This window comes from Nannospalax galili, unplaced genomic scaffold (genome assembly GCF_000622305.1).
Source record: "Nannospalax galili isolate Female #2095 unplaced genomic scaffold, S.galili_v1.0 scaffold626, whole genome shotgun sequence".
NCBI lineage: Eukaryota > Metazoa > Chordata > Mammalia > Rodentia > Spalacidae > Nannospalax > Nannospalax galili.
In genome coordinates this window covers 386,706-403,384 of record NW_008354396.1, presented here as the reverse complement: position 1 = coordinate 403,384, position 16,679 = coordinate 386,706, and the positions used below count along the sequence as shown (strand labels likewise).

Genomic DNA, 16,679 nt, shown 5'->3' with positions numbered 1-16,679 from the left:
AATCAGAGCCCTGACCAACACCCCCAATTCTAAGGGCCACTGCCCTCCCTGGGACATCCCCTAAGGATCTCCCACACCGATTGTGTTTACCTGGCTCTCGACAGATGTGATCTGGGTGGAGCAGTGGCCGATTATAGAACCTAAATTGTCTATCCTCAAAAATTTGGTCCAGGAACAGCTGTACCTTGGACATTTGGAACCATCCACTAGTAAGTATACTACTCCAGTATTCATTATAAAAAAGAAAAATGGCTGTTTTAGATTGCTTCAGGACTTACACGCCATTAATGACCAAATAGAAAAAATAGGCTCGACACAGGCCAGCTTGCCCTACTCTGGTGCTATTCCTCCTTTTCATTATATCATAACACTTGATATTAAAGGTTGCTTCTTCTCAATCCCGCTGGCCCCCAAGATAATGATCACTTTGCCCTTACAGTTTGGGAACCGAACTTCCACAAGCCAGCCCTCAGATATCAATGGAAAGTCCTTCCCCAATGAATGAAAAATAGTCCTACTATTTGTCAGCTTTTTGTCTCACAAGCCACTTCAACCATCCCTCATAGTGTACAATTTATTCACTATCTGGATGACATTCTGTTGTCCCACCCTAACCCACAATTTCTCTGCAAGGTAACCAGAGACTTACTCTCCTGCCTATCATGCCTTGGCTTGCCTGTCACCTTAGATAAGCTACAGTAGGTGCCTCCTTATGCCTTTTTGGGGCATACCATTTCAGCTGGCATATGCCCTATGGCCCCTGCCTTTAATTCAAAGCTTGTCTATACACTAGCCAATTTTCAACAACTCTGTGGCACCATAAATTGGCTTAAACCATTCTTGCCCATTCCTTTGGAGGAAATGAGGGCACTGTTTTGTCTTTTGGAGGGCCCCACTTGCTCTTCAACATAGATTAACTTAACTCCCCTAGCCATTGCCTTATTGCAAAAGATCATTGGGTTACTCTCATCAACAACCTTCGACAGGTATGAGCCCTTAAAATCCCTATAGGCTTTAGTGCTATTGACTTCTTCTTGGTGCCCTTTGGCAGACTGGCCACTTATCTGGGTCCATCTCTCATACTCAGAGCTCCAGTAGCTTTCCTCCAAGTTTGATCTGGCCTTTAACTTGGCAGTCAAACTGCACACTCAGGCTCGAAGAACCTTCAATAGAGAACCCAACACTATCGTACTCCCCTTTCCCCTCCATAGCCTACAGGCACTCCGGGCCAATTCCATAAGTTTTCAGACCATGATGTCAGGCTTCCCTGGCACTATTGACAATCACCTGCCCCAAGACAAAAGAATTCAGACCCTTCTCACATTGCAGTGGCAGTCAAACTGCACACTCAGGCTCGAAGAACCTTCAATAGAGAACCCAACACTATCGTACTCCCCTTTCCCCTCCATAGCCTACAGGCACTCCGGGCCAATTCCATAAGTTTTCAGACCATGATGTCAGGCTTCCCTGGTACTATTGACAATCACCTGCCCCAAGACAAAAGAATTCAGGCCCTTCTCACATTGCAATTTTAAGTTAAGCCCCACAGCACTCCTTCTTCTTCCCCAATTCCCCAAGTGACCATTGCCTTTTTGGACACTAATAAGAAGAGCTTTGGGGTCCTGATACATCATCCTGGGAAAAAGGATATCACCCACATCATTCCTAATCCTGGCTCTATCCAGTTTGGAGAACTTCTTGCTATACTTAAAGCTTTAGCAGAGTGCCAGGACGAACCCCTAAATCTCTTTTCTGATAGTGCCTATGCTGTTCAGGTTGCTAAAGTCCTCACCTTTTCTCATGTTAAAAACTCCTCCACCTCATTCCACCTCACTATGGTCAAGCCACAGGAATGTCTACAAAATAGAAGTTACCCATGGTACAGCTCACATATCTGCTCACATACCTCACTTCCCAGAATCCTAGCTTGGGGGAATGCTGCCACAGATGCCCTGATTATGACAGTCCAGTCTAGCCCATTAGAACAAGCAACAGCTTTACATCAACAATTCCACCTGTCTCCTCAGGGTATTCATAAACTCCTCCCAGAAATCCCCGTGTCCCAATGCAAGCACCTTGTCTGCTCATGTGCTCCCTGTGCCCCACTTATGCCTCTTGGGCCCCTTAACAAGGGGAGGAGTGAATCCCGTGGTTTGATACCCAATGCCATTCAGCAGATGGATGTGACTCACTAACCCCCTTTTGGGAAATTGAGATTTGCTCATGTTATAGTTGACATATGCTCTTCCCTTACTTATGCTTTAGCTCTCTCAGGGGAAAAGACTATACATGCCATTAAAGCTATAAAGTCCACCATGTGTACCCTGGGCACTTAAGACTGATAATGGGCCCGCTTATTCCTCTCAAGGATTCAATAAATTTGTTTCCTCCTGGGGACTCAAACATACCTTTTGTATTCCCTATAACCCACAAGGACAAGCCATTGTCGAAAAGACCAACAAGACATTTAAGTCCCTCCTGGCTAAAAGCCCCTCGGCTGAGGCCAAATGTGACCCTCACCTGGCTCTTACTGAGGCTTTGTTCCACCTTAATTTCCTCATGTTTGAGGACCAGGGTCTCAGTTCAGCATACAAACATTGGTCCTTCTTGCCTTGGGCTATGCCCCTGCCACTAGTCAGGTGGAGGGGTCCGATTTCATCCCTGTGGCAGAAACCAGCCCCTGTCCTGACACAAGGATGAGGATACACTTGTATTTTTCCACAGAACACTACAACCCCCAATCTGGATTCCATCAGGAGACATCTGGCCAGCTACAGAAACCCATCTGGAGACTGGGTCCAACTGCGAGTTTGATAAGCCATGACATCCTTTTCTGGCTTCATTATCTTTGACACCCTTTTGTCCTTTAGCTGTGCTTCTTCCCAGGCTTCAAATCTTTGGGTACTGGTCCCCTTACCACCTCTGATCCTCCCTGTAGATGAACAGTCACCTGCTTTTCTGGTTCTCTTTGCTACTAATGAATCCCTCAGTCTCCCCACCATGCAATTGATTCATGCGTCCATTCCCATAAGGCACATGGTCCCTTGCAGTATCGCTCTGCTTCAGCCCAGTCTTTAACCCCTCCTCCCCTATGCTTCAGCCCAGTCCTTAATCCCTCCTCCCCTAATGTCTCTCATTGTCACTCCCTCTTTAACATCACAACAGGCGACTTTCATGGAAACCGAAGCCAGGGCTCCTTATGGGGTCTCAAAATCTGGTCTCCCTTAGTAAAAAAACACAGTGTCCTTCATGCCCCCTGGGGCCACCCCCCCAAGGGTCAGGCATCCTCCATGGACCCGGTACCCACCCACCCATAAACTTCCCATCACATTGTGCTTTCCTATTCCATGGGAACACTGCCTCCCACTCACTCCTGGAGGTACGTTCCTCTTTACAGATTATGATGGACGCCTGCAGGCTTCCTCCCTGGCAGCCTGGAGACACCTTGTCTCTACAAAACCTTACTCCTATGTCTACCCTGACCCCAGGCATAAAGACACTGTCAGGGGGGCCTAGGAGCTCTGTGGGCCGGCCGCTTGCCTAAATTTGCATCCTCTCTTCTTTGTATTAGGTGGAGCCATCTTTAATGGTACATATACGGGTGATACCTCAGAGTCAAGTTCCTCGGGTGTCACAGACCCAACTTGGACACCTAATGAAGCCTCTGTTAACATCTCTTTTTCATTCTCCTTGCCCATTTGTGTTTATCCTCCGTTTGCTCTACTCCTTGCTAATGTCACAAGCGACCTGGAGGATACACTTAACTGCTCCCTCACTAACTGCACTCTCTCAGCATGCTGGATTTTCCTCGCCTCTCTGGTTCTCTTTGTGCATGAACCCACAGCAATCTGGGTTCCCGTTCCTAATGCCACTCATTTCCATGCTTTCACCCTTATGGAACAGACAGCTACCCAGCCCTTCCCCCGGGTCAAGAGAGATTTTGGTACTACCGTGGCAATCGTCACTGCCATTATCCTTTTCTTAGGGGCTGCAGCCACTGCTGCTGTGGCTATCACTCAATCTTCCATTGCTGTGGAAACACTCAATGAGGTAGTATCCAAAATCTCTGCGGCCACACTCAATCTCTTATTAATCAACACCTCTTCCAGGCCATTTCTGTCATCCAACAACAGGTAGACCTCCTCAGAGAAGAAGAGATGACAATCATCAAACAGATGATGCTAATGGCCTGTGACCCACAGTTCAAAGCCATGTGTCTCACACCTTATAAAGTAGACAACCTTGCTAGGGCCAGGTTGGAACTCTCATCCATGGCCACTGGAGCCAAAAGTTTCTCAACTACTCCACCTTGCTCACTGACCAGATCATCTCCCTAAATTATACACAGGCTCAGATATTAGATATAAACTCTGGGTTCCTCAACAAACTTTGGTCGAATTTAAAAGCTTTGTTTGACCCTTCATGGATCATTACTTATTTATTCTTGGGTGTCATAGTCTTAGTTCTTTTCTTGCTCATAAAATTCTTTGTTCTATGATTCTGCAGACAAAACCAAGCAAATTACTCCGTGTATCAGGTTCTCAAGATGCTCGAGGATCCAGACTTCAACCCTCCCCCCCTCACCGAGGTCCAGCAGGTCTGGCTTGCTGATATCTAAGAAGCAGTTGTATAACTTCTTGCACTCCTCCTCCCTCACATGGTCATGCCAGAGGTCACACCCTTCGAGGGCTGGCAGTCAATGACAAGTAAGATCCTGATGGTCAGGATGACCTAAGACAGGCACAGTCCATCAATATGGGTGCCCTCTGAGGTGGGGTCAACTATGTTGAGGCAAAGAACCTTGGCTCTCACTGACCTTTCTATAATAAAAAGGGATGGATATGTAGGAGAGGAAGTGCCAGGCTTAAGCACAGGATGCACTAAGAGAACATAGCTTCCACTTTGAGAGCGCACCCTGTGCTTCCACAAAACAGCCAACCTAAAATCTGCCTGGATGAGGGGATCTATCAGGAAGTGACACACTAACTTATGGGACACTGGGGGCAGGGGGAGAGGTATATAAGGCTTGCACTTCCCAGAAATAAACGAGTCTGCAGTACCTCACCTAGTGCCTGCTCTCACCTGACTCCCGGAGTCTGTGAGTTGATTCTGAGCCACTCACCCCCACATCGGCCAGAACCCTCATTCCTTGCAGTCCCTGGTGGGCTGGACCCATGAGGAAACCTGTAACAGGTCTTCATGATGCCATCTTCCACATGTGGTAGGGACAGAAAATCACTGGAGCTGGAACTTTTAGAGTCTAGCCTTGGGGAGGGTGGGGAGCTTTGTGCCCTAAACTCCATGCCAAATATTAATATTATAAAGCACATATAGACAAGGGAAAGCTCTATTTTGGATACAGAGCCCTATTGTAGATATGAAGTTCTAGTTTGACTTACTGAAACAAAACAACCTCATCAATCTATTTCGACCTGGTTTCATGAGTATGCAAAATTTTATCATTTATAAACTGCTTCCACTCAACAGTTTGCACAGATAACATGGCCTCAATGGCAATCATCACCAGCCTTTTCTAGTGAAGACAAATCACCCCGTTGTTCTACTTGCCCTGCAGGTTTTTCAACTGAAATTCTACACATTACCATATTACCATATTTTCACCTTAAAATTGGGAAAACAGAGTTCATATGACTACCTGACCCAGATTTGCTGTGAATTTCACTGTACCACAAGGGAGGCTTTGCCAATGGAGTATCTAAATTCATGGGTGGGCTTGTGAACCAGGTAAATAATTGGGTAGATAGGTGTATGTGCTGGATAGCATTAGCATCAATTTGACACACCTGGGTTAAGGGAGCCTCAACTGGGGAATTGCCTCCATTGGACTGGCCTGTGGCCATGTCTGTGGGGGAATTTTCTTGATTGTTGAGTGATGTGGGAGGGCCCAGCCCACTGTGGGTGGTGCCACCCCTGGACAGGTGGGCCTATGTTATATAAGAAAGCAGGCTGAGTAGGGGCCAGTAAGCAGTAATCCTCCATGGCCTGTGCTTCAGCTCATGCCTCCAGGTTCCTGTCTTGAGTTCCTACCTTGGGCTCCCTCGGTGACGAACTGTGACCCGGGATATGTAAGCCTAATTAAACCCTTCCTCCCCAAGTTGGTATTGGTCAGAGTGCTTTGTCACAGCAATGGAGAGACAAACTAGAACAGTATACATAGATTTTCTAGAAATTAAAGAGAAGACTTTATTTTAGCATTGGTCCCACTTCCTAATCTCAGGTGAGAGTTCATACTTTTGGGCCTAAGCAAAGGGAGACAAGCCAGCATTTTAGTCCTAATTAGGTCTCTAGTGCCTTCGGTCATGGCAGTCACCATGGAGAAAGAGGGAAATAGCTACTGAAGGTAAGTACGAATGAACAGGAGTGGAGACATTTTCCTCTTTTAAGGCAGCTAGAGGCTAGCCAAGCATCCTGTGTATGTTAAGAAATATTCCTTGGGGGAACTGTTTTGCCTCCAACCATGAAACTGACGTTCTCAAAATCAAGAAGAATCTTTTCTGGCATGCTGGTTGCTTTGGGACCTGGGGAGAGGAGGTGTTCAGAAAAGAGCATGTGAAAATTTTTTATTTTCTTTTTTCCTTCAAAATTCCTGCCAGTCAGAACATGTAAGAAAGGAGACCTCAGAAGCAGGAGGGTGCACACTGAGCTTCTGGATCCTGTACTTGTGATGGGGTACCCATTTCAACAAACCAATCTGCAGATAATCTGAAAAGCATTGATGCACATCGTCTGTGTCCCAGGTCACTACAGCACGAGATCTGCATCTACCAGACCCTAGACACAGAGCATCTCTCTGCCCGACAATGCCCGAGGCCCACGGATTAATCATTTGAAAGCCTGGAGAAATACTGTGCACTTCATCAAATAGAACACAAAACACAAAAACGCCAGCTCACAAAAGCTTTGCAGTGAAGATGGCACGCTCTGCTAATAGGCTACACATAAGCGATTTTACACTGATTTTCTATTGATGCAAAGGCGATGAAACAAGCAAATAAAATTACCAACGTTAGAAGCTCACCATTTTCTCCTGCTCCCCTTTCCGCCCTCATAACACTCCTACCACTTCCCATACATGCTCCAAGGAAAGTCGTGTGATACTGTCCACTTGACGTCTGCCTACCTTTCCTGCATGCAAGTGGAGAAGAACAAACTACACAGCATTCCTGGAGGAAAATGAACCAGTTTCCAAGGTTCACAGCTTGGCACGGGGCACATAATCTGCCGGGGGCATTTTCTGAAAGGATACTGTGAGAAGAAAGGGTTTATGGGATGAGGGGTTCTGCCAGAATGCTACTGAAGACAACGCTCTAGGTTGTGTAAGGGGGAAGGCATCTGTGAGGAGGGAAGACCTGAAGAAAGAGGATGAGAGGCTAAGCATTCTCGCAGATCACATTTATGAAATTGCTGTAAATGTTTTCAAATGACAAGAATGGAGACTGGGATTTCTCTGGGTTTATCTTCTTTAAAAGCCACAAAGTTCTCCTCTGGTCTTCCTGGGGTTGACCTTATAAGAATAACCCAAAGATAAAATAAGAACGTACTGTATAGTTTCTCTTTCTCTTACGTTGCTAGAAATTCATTCCAGTGAGTTTGGTGCTTTGGTTTAAATTGTTACAAGAGAGTGAGACGAGGCAGGCACATTTTCTCAATAATTTTTCATCTTCCTATGTTCACATGGTCTTTCTCCATCCCTATTTAATCCTGGGACCCAAGGGAATGTGACTATAACTTGTCATATCCAAAATTCATCCTTTACACTGGAATGGGAGAAATGGGGATTATGGAGGAAAGGTGATAAAAGGTTAAGAAGATGGGCCATAGGTCACATATGTGAATGACTTACATGCTTTCACACAGAATGAATAAAGTTTGTCTGCTTGATAATACAGATTTTACTATACTACCCACCCCATGTCCCTGTGGCATGTGCTGATCAGGTACCTCACAGGGCCTGCATCCGGAGGAAGGGCAGGTAGCATGGGGAGAGCCCAGAAGCATTTCTTAGGAAGGGGCTGTTACCATATGGAATTCAGAAGGGGGTGGGGATCCAATTTGTTGTGGTGTTAAGAATTAAAAAGACATCTTGAAACTTTCTTGTTTTGTCCCACAGCATTTACTGGCACATTCCTTCATTCTGTAGGATACCATAGGGTTGGAAATTTTGAATTCAAATGATCCTGGGTGAGGGATTATGCAATATAAGGAACAAGAGCGGGTTTAAAATTGTTTTTATAATTTATTATAATTACAACATTTGTGTAGAGCACCCTTTAAAGAAAACACTCAAATTTTAAACAGGCTTACACAGGGCAGTAAGAAGAATTTGGAAAACCAAGATCTATTCCATTTGTTCTTAAAAGGTAGTCTATAGTCAGCTTCCACCAGAATTAAACTTTTAGTTTGTTAAGGGGATCCGACAGCTTCTTCTGTGAGCATTGCACGACATGGGTGCACTGACCTACAGCAGGCAACACATGCATACACATAAAATAAAACTAAATTTAAAAAATTCAAGCTTTGGGGAGCTGGAGAGATGGCTTGGCAGTTAAGAGCCCTGGCTACTTTTGCAGAGGACCCAGGTTCAGTTCCCAGCACACACATGGCAGGGATAGCAGGTTGTTACTCTCTATGACTCCAATTCCAGTGAATCTGATGTTTTCTTCTGGCCTCCACGGGCACTGCATGCAATCGGGTGCACTTACATACAGGCAAAATATTGTACACATCAAAAACTAAAATATTTTTTTAAATTCAGCCTTTTGGGGGTGCTAGAGAAATGGCTCCGTGGTTAAGAGCACTGGCTGCTCTTGCAGAAGACCCAGATTTGATTCCCAGTGCCTACATGGTGACTACCAACTGTCCATAACTCCAGTTCCAAGGGAATCCACCACCATCTTCTGACCTCTGTGGGCATTTCACTACACAGGTGCACTTACACACAAGCAGGAAATACACTCAAAACAAAAATAGTAAATAAAATACTAAAAATTCAAGATTTGAACTTACTCTGGAACTACTAAGTCAGACTATTTAGTGCAGAGATGGAGATTCTACACTGAACAACTTCTTTCAGTAATGCAGGGGCACATAGAAGACAGAACATCATCTTCTGGCCATAGAACAGCATGTACTAGGGACACAGCTTTATATGACACATAGCCACAGCATAAAATTGGCCATTTTTCTCCTGAGGAGCTGAGCTCTGTTTCTTTTATATCAGGTGATCATCTTATTCTAAAGAACAATTGAGAAATATAAGACATGAATTGGGACACGAGCAAACTGTGTTCCTATGCAGGAAAGCAGGAACAAGCAGAGAGATGGCAATGTGAGCTTGGGTGAGACAGCAAAGCTGGTTCTGCTGCCAGCTCACACTTGAACGGTTCTTTTCATTCACATCCGGAAAATGTAAATTCACAATGCCCTGGTTATATACATTTTGATTAAATTTCAGTGCCACTTAGCTGCACAGTCAACAGCTTATATAGATTGGCTCACGTTCTGCACATACCACCCAGAAAGCCTTTAATAGAAACCCCTGGGTCGGCACATTGAACAGGATTTTCCAAAAAGAATCTGCAGTAATTAGTGATTAGTGGGATTTCTGGACCCACTGTTTCTCAATTTAAGGCAGTTAATCTATAACTGCATTAATTATATTAGACTGTGTAGGTAAGAAATAAAAGGTCTACTAAGTGGGAAATGACTGAGCTACTTTAGTTCACTGCGAAAACTAGTGTTACTGTTTAACTGTCTCTACAACATAACACAGACAAATTAGCTCCTATTTAGAGTCAACAAATTACACATAAATACCATTGACTATGAGTTTTTACAAAGCAGGTATACTGAGCTTTTTATATATTTAGAACAGTTTGTGCAATTTAGGACTATCTTGAAAATAAATTTGTAAAACATACAAAAACTATAATTATTCTCTATGGGTTGAATTTTCTGCCAGTTTCTAGAGATCTAAAGATGTGTTAAAAAATTCAGTTGGCAGTGCAAAATGCCACATTGTGTACCCTTGCATTTTTATGCTTAAAAAAAATCTGAGATCTTAGAAACTTTATTAATACAATGTATTCTAGTAGTTTGACACGAATTCCACATTTTCCCAACTATTTTAATACTTTTCAGACAGTTTTTAGCATTAGAACCTTAGACACCATCACTAAATATGCTATGCTATTAAGGTTATATTTTTTTTTTTTTTCAAGTTTCTCAACAAATGTTCACAGGATTGGGTCATCTACTTCTGAGAATGTAAGTTGAGGGAACAGGTGTATCCTAGTAAAGACCCATTTTCCACCTCACCTCCTTTATTCAATTCTCTGAAGGACTTGAGCACCAATGCACCTTATCCACACCTCTTGGAATCACCCCCAACGAGCATCTCTTATTTTTTTTTTTTTTCAAGTTTCTCAACAAATGTTCACAGGATTGGGTCATCTACTTCTGAGAATGTAAGTTGAGGGAACAGGTGTATCCTAGTAAAGACCCATTTTCCACCTCACCTCCTTTATTCAATTCTCTGAAGGACTTGAGCACCAATGCACCTTATCCACACCTCTTGGAATCACCCCCAACGAGCATCTCTGTTGTTTTATTCAGCTTTCCTGGAGAAGACACAAAGTTGAGTATAAGAGCTGATTCTATCCTCACCAATTATAACAAAATAAAACTTTCAGGTTACAGATGTTAAATAACAGGTTAAAGGTGTAGACTTCACATTAGTTTCAAAATCATACCACAGTCATATGCTCAGTATGTTAAAATTGCCCAAGAAGTTAGGTCTGGGAGGAGACAAAACCCTGGCGCTTTCTGTCCTAAGCAAAATAAAGTGCTGGTACCTGAGTTTATCCTTTCATTCAAAACACTAAAAATCTAGACAACATACAAATCACACCAGTTGTTGGATATTAGACACCATGTGCCATAGAACAGTGATCCCTGGGAGAGGGAGGAAAATCAGCTGCCTAGCTTACTTCTTGGAGAGAATGTCTTCACTGCTGCTCAAGGAGTGGGAAGCCAAGTAAATCTCAGCAAACTCACTTGGAGAAGATGGAGGTGGGAGTCTTGGAGAAGCAAGATGGCTAGAGCCAACAGAAAGGAGATTCACATGGAGAAAGCGCTCTGAAGATTTACTAAGTCACAGTGCTGAACAGCACATATATGTGAGGAGATGATTCAAGGATGGGAAAAAGAAGTACCCCAAAGGATGAATATAAATGATGTGTGGAACTCACATACTATGGGAAATAGAACAATTCATATTTTCAACAGCCAGCATGGAGAAGTTCACAGTTCATAGGACATTGAGGAGCTACTCAGAGGGTATGCCTTAGTAGTGGGACAAAATTACCCTATGTTAGAAGTTGCCCAGATTCTATTTAACAAAAGCTGAAAGAAAGGAAGCCTCAAAAAGAAGGAAAAAGTCAATTTGTAAGGCTATGAAGAACTTTTTAAAATTCAACCTGTCTTCATTTCAAAGAAATTCTGAGACTATTTCACAAACACAAAAGTATCTAGCACCCCAAATTCACAATACCTGATATGCCATAGAAAATTACCAGGCTTGGAACTAGAGAGATGACTCAGCAGCACTGGCTGCTCCTCCAGAGGACCCTGTTTCGACTCCCAGCACCCACCACATGGTGGCTAACAACCATCTGTAACTCTAGTTCCAGGGGATTCAATTCCATCTTCTGACCTCTGTGGGCATTGCATGATACAGGTGCACTTTTACATACCTGCTAGCAATATATTCATACACATAAAATGAGATGAAAATAGTATTTTTAATTACCTGGCTTTTAAAGTATCAGAAAAAAATACAACTCATAATGAAGAGACAAATCAATAAAAACAGAGCAAGAAAGGACATAGGCTATAGAATTAGAAAATAAAGATGCTAGAATAGTTATCAACATTGTATTCCCTACATTTTAGAAGTTAAGATTGAACACTCTAATAAACGGTACAAGAGGGATTTCAATTAGAGCTCTAGAGATGAAGAGAGACTCAATGTGATTAAGAGTAAATAAGGTACTATTTTTTTAAAGGCAGTGACCTTGAGGATAGATTAAATACAAATGAAGGAGGATGAGACCAGCCAACTCCTTCCCAGAGATGCTGAAAGCCAGAAAAAGAGCAATGGCTTCCAAGTCCTAAGACAAAACTAAACTAAACAAAAAACCTATCAAACTAGAAAACCATTGTCAGTGAAAATAGCCATGAAAAAGTAAACAACTTTCCAGATACACTAATGTTAAAATACTTCATCAAATCTGTGGACATAGAATCATATCTAGACTTATATTAGTTCATTTGTCTCTTCTGTTAGATTGTTAAGTCCTTAATCCAGGGAATGCATTTGGCTCATCTTGTCACATAAATCAATAAACTTACTAGTTCACTAAGCTAGACTTGGGTAGAACCACTTCTTTGACATATGGTCTGTGCCCTATCTTGCTGAATAGATATTTGTTCTTATCTGTCCAGGAAAAGTCACACAGTAAGAGATTTTTGCATTTCTTATAGCCATGACAAGATTTAAAAAATAGACTTAAAACTTCTGGCTGTTTTGGCTGTAAGAACCAGATGCTTAGGTAGTATTTCTGAACCTCAGATCACACCGTCAAGGAGCAGCACTGGCTGTTTACTTCCTGTTCAAAATTAATAAACATAATTTGTGGTTTATGCTTAACCTTGTTCTACTTTGGTTCTCATGCACTGAGCTGCTGTGGTCAGTGGCATTTCTGAGCATCCTTCTTCAGGCAAAACCTACCCTCATGCACAAATCTTGCTCGAGTACTCTACACACCATTTTCTGAGTGATACAATGCTCTCCCCTCCTGGCAGGCCATGTGTTACTGTAAAAAATTCATTTCTTGGATATGGAATTCCACTAAAACGTTATGGTTTTGGACATTAGAAAACCAAGTTTTACTCTGAATTGAAATCAAGAAACAACTGCAGGCAGTCATCTTGATCCCTTTAATGTTTATCAAATACTGTAATGATTATATTGGTTGATTCTTGCTTCATATTATATGTTGTAAGAATCTGCCTGGGGGTAGATTGTGATGCTTAATCTCAATGGTTAGCTTGATGTGATGAGATCTAGACGATCTAGAATCATGTAGGAGACATGTCTCTGGCGGCGAGGGGGGTGGGGGCAGCGATTAAGTGGCACTATTTTGTGGGCTGGGATCTTGGGCTGCATAAAATGGAGAAAGTCAGCTGAGTATTCATTGCTCTTTGCTTCCTGACTCTGGGTACTGTGTGACCGGCTACCCTTAAGCTTTGCTGTGACTTCCCCACCATAGCAGACTGACTGCATCCTGGAACTGTGAGCCAAGATTAACTCTTCCTTCCTTAAATTGCTTTGGTCAGGGTATTTTGCCATAGCAATGAGAAAAGTAAAATACACAGATGTACCTGAGTTCAAGTATCAGTTTTTCTGCCTCACCTGCTTGTCTCTAGGAAGCATCTGTTCATGGATCCTCTCCTCAGTTGAATTTTCTTATACGTCTTTGACTAAGTGTTGTGTGGGAGAAGAATTTCAACTGAAGTACTGTCTGGAGACCAGGCTGGCCTGTGGGCATGTCTGCAGGGGATTATCTTGGTACATTCACTGAGGTGGGAGGTAAGACTTGGGCTTTTCCCTGAACTGTGTGAGTAAAGAAAGTATCTGAGCAGAAGCAAGCAGGCAGTATGGGTGCATTTGTTTCTCTCTTCTTGGAACAATGGATATGGTGTGAGCTGCTGTCTCAAGCTCCTGCCACAGTGACTTTCCTGCAATAATGGAATATAAACTGGAACTCTAAGCCAAATAAACCCTTTCTTCCCTGTTACTTTTGGTCAGGGTATTTTATGAAATGAAGCTGAAACACAGTGTATTTGAGATGGAATCTGAATGGGCTGTACTAAAGAAACAGAACTGTACAGTGGAAAACTTGTCTTGGGGTAAGGAAACTTGAGTCCACTCTGGCTGTGGATTTTGGTTGATTCTCTTACACCCAAAGCTCTCTGTCCCTAGCCCATTTTCCTGCATATGTCCATACAATGCTAACAGTCAAGCTTACATTCCCAGGCTGTACAGAGACGTGGACATGGGTCGTTCCTCAGTCTGCTTTTATGCAAATCCAAGTTCACTTCTCATTGACTGACCTCCACAAATCACTCACCCTTTCCAGGAGGGATTCCAAGCCTGTATGATGAGAGTATGGGTTATTAATCTGTGCTCCTTTCTAGCATCAATTTAAGACACAGAGGAAAATACTGTGGAGCTAGATAAGTGAAAGCTCTAGAGCCCACCCACATAGTTTCCCATCTGTATAACAGGAATGGAAATGTGCCTTTTTCACAGATATATAAAAATTAGCCTTCATGTGAAAGACCTAGAACATGGTCTGATACATACTAGGGCCTGACAGCTATCAGCTGGGGAAGGCATGGTTGGGGGAGGGGATCTGGGTTTGATTGAGAATTGTTGTATGAGAATACAGAAGCTCACTAATTTTTTTTTAATCTATAGTGTCACACTCCATGTAATTGAGAGAAAAATCTGTGTTCAATACCCATCTGCTTTAGCCTCCCCTTCCTCCTCACTGTCCCCAACTGCCTCCATAGATACTCAGTTCCCATCACAATTTGTCACCAGGGACTGTTCTTCAACCTCCACCTCCTGCAAGGTGCCACATTCTGGGAATATTCTAATTTGCTTTCTTTTGCTGTGATAAAATACTCTGACCAAAATCAACTTAGAGGAGGAAAGGGTTTATTCAGTTTACAATTCCAGGTCACAACCCATTGTCTAGGGAAGTCAGGAAGAAGCTGAAGTAGAAACCCTGGAGGGATGCTGCTTACTGACTCGCTCTTGCACATGCTCAGCTAGCTCCATATACAACCCAAACCCACCTGCCTAGGGATGGTGCTGCCCACAATAGGCTGGGCCCTCCCACATCATCAGTCAACACAATCTCTCACAGACATGGCCACAGGACAATCCGATCTGTGCGTTTCCTCAGTTAAGACTCCCTCTTCCCAAATGGTTTTAGGTTATATCAAATTGACAATTAAAACTAGCTAGTGAACCCCTTTATTACAGTGTAGTATTGATCATGATGGTGACAACATTCAGGCAAAGCAAGCTGGTAAGTAGGAGATTCTGAAATCAGACATCCCCACCCAGGACCTATATTCAGGAATGACTTTCAAGACAATAAAATATAAATTTTGAATATCAGAAGTTAAAGCTCCATTTCTCCCAACTTTCTATTTTCATTTGTTTTGTTCCTTCATGTTAAGGTTTTTACTACTAAAACTAATAACACTGTCTTCATTAAATAGCATTATATAAAAAGAAAAATGAAAGGACTAGAAAACAGACATTTTTATTCCAAAAGAAAATGGAACCCTATTAAAATTGAATGAGTCATTTATTGCACTCAAGAGGCTGTTCACGTACCACTAAGTGGTATTTACTTAGATAAACAAGGTTCAAGGACAGGACGGGCATCATTTTGTCTGGACAGAAGATAGTGATTCTTTTGATTTTAGAGTTTAGTCATACTTTCATTTATATTACATGCATGGGAAGTGGCATAATTGTCTCATCGGTCAGAATCTCAGATTTTCAGATTTAAAAAAAGTTTTGCATTTATTTATTTATTTATTTATTTATTTATTTATTGTGTGTGTGTATGTGCATGAAATGTTTTCTTTATTCATCTGTTGATGGGCTATTGTGATGAATGCTTTTTTATTATCCTGCATGATGTAGTCTGTGTGGGTGGGGAGTCAGGTGCAGAGGAGAACCAACGAGAAATCCTCAAGGGGCTGGTATTTGAGATATCTTAAAAGATTAGTTAAATTTGCCTATTAGTGACAGGATGAACAGGGAACTGGAACTCTTGGCAGAAAACAGAGGGTGCCATTTGGGAAGTCTAGAAGAGTGTGTGTAGGCTGTTCAGGAGTTGCCTTGGTTAGCTCAGCATGGCTGGAGCACATGGTACACTGTGCGGGGAGAGAAGAGGTTGAGTTGGCCTGCTTCAACTGGGCCTCCCCAGGCCTCTTCAGCCTTGTTGAGCTCCCAGTTGTTCTTCTAAGGGAAAGCTGAGGCTGTGATTGAATAGAGAACACCACCAACTCTTATGGGAGGTTTGAATACTGTGACTGAACTCAGGCCCAGGACACAGGCACCCAGACTTGTCTGTGTCATTGCACCTTCCCAGGAACGGTGCCTGCTATTTGAAGGAAGGTGTCAGTGGTCTTAGTGTCCTTGTTGAGCTCCCAGTTGTTCTTCTAAGGGAAAGCTGAGGCTGTGATTGAATAGAGAACACCACCAACTCTTATGGGAGGTTTGAATACTGTGACTGAACTCAGGCCCAGGACACAGGCACCCAGACTTGTCTGTGTCATTGCACCTTCCCAGGAACGGTGCCTGCTATTTGAAGGAAGGTGTCAGTGGTCTTAGTGTCTGAGTTCATAGCTGACCAGGGTGACTCACAGAGAACATTATTTTCCATTGCTATGAACTTATCTTCCCACACAGAGGAAACCATCTTTGCTCAGAATGAAATTGAAAGTCAGACTTTCTGCTAAAAGGCAATTCCCCAAGCATCCCTATCTGTTTTGGACACTTTATTTTT

General features: G+C 42.9%; 1 pseudogene; it reads left to right on the top strand.

The window, feature by feature from the left end:
• Positions 1-16,679, top strand: part of LOC103748832 — a 30,320-nt pseudogene that overhangs the window by 624 nt on the left and 13,017 nt on the right.